We start from the raw sequence: 6,325 nt of genomic DNA on the forward strand, positions 1-6,325 counted from the left end.
AGTGCTCTATTTACCTTCACTGATAGCTCAAACCAACATATAATTGCACAATCTAATCAGGTATAAATATAAATTTCTTCTTTTTTCCCTTTGAGTCACTTTTGCTAAGGTTATGATCAAATTGAGAAACCATTCAAGTACTCTCTCCACCATAGTGAATAATTATTAACTTCTTTTTTCCAACTCTCTTTTCCTTATTTCCAAAACGACAATTAAAAACACAAAGTCAATAAAATACTGCTTTTGGACTACATTGCCTGTATTTTTTATGTTCTAGATCATTTAAAAAAAAAAAAAAAGGTGGGGGGGACTTCTAATAGAGGAACATCAGCGTAAATAGAGCTTTAGTTCCTTAAGGAAATGCAATGAAATTATTTTGTGGGGGTCTATTGTGATTAGACCCCAAGTTATTCTGAGCTTTGAGTTTGCCCAGGTCTTTCCTGTGTAGATAGTTCTCCAGAAGTTTAAAGTTTAAAAAAATGTAAATGAAAAATTTTTCGTAACTTTTAAGCAAAGAAAGCCCCAAGTGGTTGGTCAGATAGAATAGAAATGACAAGAATTAATATAATATTCTCCTGCTGAGGTCTTTCAGCCGGATTCCTGCTTCCCAGTTTTTTGTTATCAGTTCAGTGGCTTTGAGTTGCAGCAAACTCTGGTCCAGGTCCCTTTTGGCCTTGGCAGAATTTCTCTGTCTATCATTTCTGTGGCCTGCCTCAGAGATGACAGACGAGTTTAGGTACCACTGATAAACAAGTGACAGGTGCCCCGAGACTGCTTCTTCCCTGATGCCATTCCTAGAGCTAACAGTGTGGATGTCACTGCTGTGGCTCATGCGTGGCTGCGCCCAGAGAAGAAGTAATCTCTTCCTTCCACGGAATTGTTCCATGGAGCACAGACATTATCTTTACAAAGGAATACAGAGATAATGTACAAACATCATAACATACAAACTGAGAATGAGATACCATCCATTACATATTTGAGCAACAGTCTTGACTGTTTGGTGAAATAAAATTAATTTGGGAATATAAAATCAAATCAGTTTACTGATAACTAGAGGGAAGTTGTATCAAAACTTAATTTGGCAGAAAAAAGACAGGTTTGAGGCTTTCATTGTTAATTGCCCGCAAGTTCAGCAACTATCCAGGCAAGTACTTTGGCTCTGTGTACAATCAGTGAAGTGACTCAACCCATCCAGAGGCAACTCATCCCTCCTATTTCAGATTACAGTCTCTAGAGGTGCCTCTCTCTTTTCCCTTATTACAGGAGGAAAATAGATTAAGCACCTAAGTTTTAGGTGAGTCTTTGCTGCTTAGTGATGGTGGTATAGTTCAGTTTAAACTTCTTCAAAAGACTCTGACTGTTTTCATCTGAAGTTTTTTTAAATGACACATCTCAAGACTTCATTCCAAAATAACTTTGGTTTTATGTCTAAATGACAAAATAGGACAAAATAAGAAAACAGTAGTAATAAGTAGCAAAACCAGCCATGTTTTAAGATGAAAAAAATACTTCTGTTTAAAGAAATGTCTGTTTAAAGGTGAAAATGTTTTCTATAAGTGGGATTTCCTAGAACACAGAAATCCCTTATTTGTCAAGCTTCACTAGCATAAAATAAGCATTGCGAATTCCCACAAACACATCTTCTACCATCAATCTGAACTCAGAAAAACAGCAAATGGCATGGTAGAAGAATTCTCAGCCTGAGTGGGCATCTAGAGTGTTGAAGGGAGACACAACTGGATCTGTGTTTGGAATATATATATATATATATTTAGTTATATACAACGGGAGTGTCTTTGTAAAATGTTAATGCATGGTACAAAAATAATGGCTTTTCTATTTTGAGTGTTTATTTATAAAGAGTCTACATATTGTGTTTATTTTAACTAGTCATAATCAGAAAAAAAAATGATTTTTAATACAATTGGAAGTGAAAAAGATAAGCTGGATAAAGTTTAAATATTTTCCACAAATCAGTAACATTATTATGCCTGTACATGCAGATGGAATATTCCTTGGTAAAAGAACCACCTCCTTTAGTGAGGTTATTCATAACACCTTTGGTGAACTAGAAAAAATATGCCAATGGACTACTTGGCCATATAATTGTGATATTACTAAAACAAGTTTTTTTGTTTGTTTGTTTGTTTGTTTGTTTTCCTTAAATTTTTAACCAACTACTAAAATGTGAATTTCAAGCAAAAGCAGATCATTTGTTTATCTCTAGTGAATTAATACTGTTCCCCATTATGAAAGATCACTGCTATTTTGGTTTTCTTCATAATACTCTTTTGCTTTCTATTTTAACCACCCTCCAATGATGGATTTTCAACACATATAGATATATTTGTCATTTTACCCATTTTAGAATATATTTGTCAAATATTTGCACAAATTAAACATTCTCAACTAGTCTTTTTTTTTTTTGTAAACCTTGCTATATTTATTTTAAAACTTGCTGATACTTATTTTAAAACGTTAAAATATAAACTATAAAAAAAATCTGATGAAGAGGTTTTGCCCAAATTTTACTAATTTTCCAAGAGTTTAGTTCATATTTTGTTAGTTTGCAAAAATAAGGGAGAATAGAGCAAGACATCACGAATATCACAAATATAACTAAAGATAGAGAGAATGAATTAACTTCACTGACCACTAGAAAACCTGATTAGGTGGACATAAACTGTGCGGAATTTAGTAAGAAGCAGTAGGCATCAGTTGGCTTCAGTAGGTATTACCATGGGAGGTTCACATTATGCTTGCTTTCTAAAATTTCCAGTTATGTAATTTCTTATTGAATATATTTAATATTCTGCTATATGTTGCTCTTCTAGGTCATCTTTCTGTAGATCTTTCTGTAGGCATATCTTTTGTAGAAGATAATAACACATATTAATATATATCTTTTATGTGGAATCTACCCTATCTATTAATGCTGTTGAATAAATAAATATAAAACTCATCAAAAGTTGGCTAACTTTTGATAAACCATATGTTCTATTGAATCTAAAACTAAGCCACACTTAAGAAGGAAAAAAATAATATTAATGATAATAATGAAGAAAGATGGAATGGCCTTGGGAATCAGTAAAGGAATATGAACATTTTCCTTTCTAGGTCAGTAATTCAAGTCTGTCAGACTTGACGGAGATCTATAATTCCATCAATCTCATTGCTGTGAGCAAAGAGTTGCTTTGTTGACAGCCTGACTCCAGTTAATAGTAGGCATGTATCCCTGTGGCAAACCTCTTATGGACAATTTGAACTATTCAGCACTTCTATTGACAAAACCTTTATCAGAGTAACCCTAAATGAAAGGTGCAAATGTAAGTGTACCACTTTTCCTTCTTTTTAGATTGTCTAGCCTAATAGCAAATTAAAATTAATGCCCATATAATACCATTTTGTACCATAGTGGGAAATGTCAGGCCCCAGTTTATGCCCTCTGTCTAGGCACATATGCAAGCAGTAACTTAAATCATATACACAGCAAAATTAAGATTGGTTTTATCTCTCTAGTCAAACAGTAATTATGCACTCCTGGTTAGTCCAATTGATTTTGAAGTTGCGATAAATTGTTTTTGCTACACTGAATTCAGTGAAATGTCCTTGTTTATACTTTCCAGTCAAACCTGAATTTACTGTCAAGGGTCACTTGGAATTTGTCAGACAGAATGTTCTGGCTGTTTGCTTGTTTGTTTGTTTGTTTTTTTTTCTCTCAGAAAATGCCAGTTCATTATAAGTAAACTTTTTTGCAAGCACACATCACTGTCAATGACTTCATATTTGGAAGTTCCCAAAATTCATACTGGTATTTCTGGTCAATAAAGGATGCTTTGGGATGCAAAACGATTAGTTGGATGAAGTGGATACTCAACTGTACAGATCATGAAGTTAGGCAGAGGCAGAAACTGGAATGTCTGCCCTTCCAAGTAAGTCCCCTAAGAAAGAACTGTAAAATCTCTTTTAAAAAGTTTCACAGTTCTAAAATTATTTTTGTTGTTGCTGTTGTTATATAACATAGAGGAGTCCCTACTACCAATATGGTGGCTAAAACCTTAGTGGTTTTCAGTAAGAAATTCATTATATTTCCCAGGTATGAGGAAGTTTATGTTCATTTTTCAAATTTAGTATTCTTCAGAGGCCTGGAAGATACATTTTCTTCCCATGCTTGAATGGTTTTGAGGTAGTGCATTACATGTCTGTTTGTCCCATATCTTTTTGGTATGACTGAATTTGATTCTTGAGAAACAAAGCTATAGGTCAAAGATTTGCAGTGCTTTTCAAACTGTATTCCTCGTTCTAGCAAACCTAAAAGATTTCTATACCAAATATAAACAATAGTCTTTTTGCCACAATGCTAAGATTATCCGGATCTTATTTTCCTCTGCACATACACATGATTGATGTGAAGTATTGGATGAGGTAATACAAGACAGAATTCTATTGTCTATATAGGAGGAAAAGACATGGAATAGTTCTGCATTCTTTGATTTAATCAGTAAGAAAATACCTTTCTTTACCTTACTGAAATAGCATAGCACAATGTGTCAGGGAGGTAGAAGAGATGTGTCTTCACATAGGTATGTACTGAAATACCGTTTCATACAGCTTCATCATGGGGCAATAGAGTAGTACACTGCTGATTATTTCCCCCTCATACCCTATTTTTGTCACTAATTCAAATATATTCTATTCTAACTCATATCTGCAATAAAGAAGAGAAGAACACCTTCTTTCAGTAGAAGTTGAGCCAAAGGAAAAATGAATCGAGGTACAGGCAGTAAGAAATACTGAAGCCTTTACCATAACTGAAATCCAAGCGACCTCTACAGAATAAGAAAGGGGGAAAAAAAAAAAAAAAAAAAAAAAAGTCAATCAATGAGTCTGTAGGAAGGAAAAGAGAAAGGGGAATCAGAGAAAACCTCAACATATTTGTTTTATTCATGTAGCCATGGCCACAGCTTTTAGTCTTGATTAATGCATGTTATTGATGCATCAGTTTTAGCATTTGTTTTTATTTAAAGCAGGAAGTATTAAAAGCCTCTCAATTCAGGCTTTAACTGGAAAAAAAAAAAAAAAAAGAGAAGAAAGGGAAGGGAAGGGAAGGGAAGGAAAGGGAAGGGAAGGGAAGGGAAGGGAAGGGAAGGGAAGGGAAGGGAAGGGAAGGGAAGGGAAGGGAAGGGAAGGGAAGGGAAGGGAAGGGAAGGGAAGGGAAGGGAAGGGAAGGGAAGGGAAGGGAAGGGAAGGGAAGGGAAGGGAAGGGAAGGGAAGGGAAGGGAAGGGAAGGGAAGGGAAGGGAAGGGAAGGGAAGGGAAGGGAAGGGAAGGGAAGGGAAGGGAAGGGAAGGGAAGGGAAGGGAAGGGAAGGGAAGGGAAGGGAAGGGAAGGGAAGGGAAGGGAAGGGAAGGGAAGGGAAGGAAAAGCAAAATAGTCACTGACGGCATAAAAATAAGGCCAGCATTATGACGCCTTAGAGAGGGGAGAGAGATTATAGGCAAGAGCTCCAATGCACTCAGGAAAAAGCTGCTAAGACACCCGCAGTATGGAGGTTTTGTAAATACTGTTGAGTAGGGAGAGAGAATATTAGCAATAGTGTTTTCCAGTCTAAAGGAAATTGAGGAAAACAGTCTTGAAGTATTGCATAGACATGCTGCATTAAGGACAGTGCTTTCATTTTTTTCAGTGAAGGAATAATAGAAAAAATCAAAATACCACCAGCTGAAAAAAGTGACACAATGATATTCTCTCTCCAGAAGGTTGAAGGACTATAATCAAAACCACAGCACTAGAGAGGAAGAAAATGTAACAATTGTGAAACTATCTTCAAAGACAGTCAAATGTAAGTGTGTGAAAGATACTGTTAAATAAATTTCCTTACCCCTATCACTTCCGCCATGTCAAGTAATGTTGCATGATTTTTCAGAAGTGTTAAATAACTAAACCCTTGTGTAAGGCAATGTAACATTTTTCTTATGTGTATGTGAAGTGCAGAGTTGGGGGAAACTATTCTGATATTTGGAGCATTCAGGAATTCTAATGTTTGCTTGCAGAGGCAAATGATAAAGAAGGCAGGTTGCAGATCTCTGCTTATCTGTTATCTTATGCGTATGGTAGCTGAGTGCAAAATCTTGATTTAGTAGCATTTGGTATGACATACTATTCATAAGTGTTGAATAAGGAGAGAGAAGTTGGGAATTTTAACCACTTTTAGACATTAATGTTATATTGTTATATGTTATTAATATTATATTGTAATTATACTTTCCTAACAATACTGTAAGAAAGAGGTTATGACATAGGACAGAGAAGTATTTCTGCCT

Source organism: Anser brachyrhynchus, assembly GCF_964034855.1.
Source record: "Anser brachyrhynchus genome assembly, chromosome: 2".
NCBI classification, from domain to species: Eukaryota; Metazoa; Chordata; class Aves; order Anseriformes; family Anatidae; genus Anser; species Anser brachyrhynchus.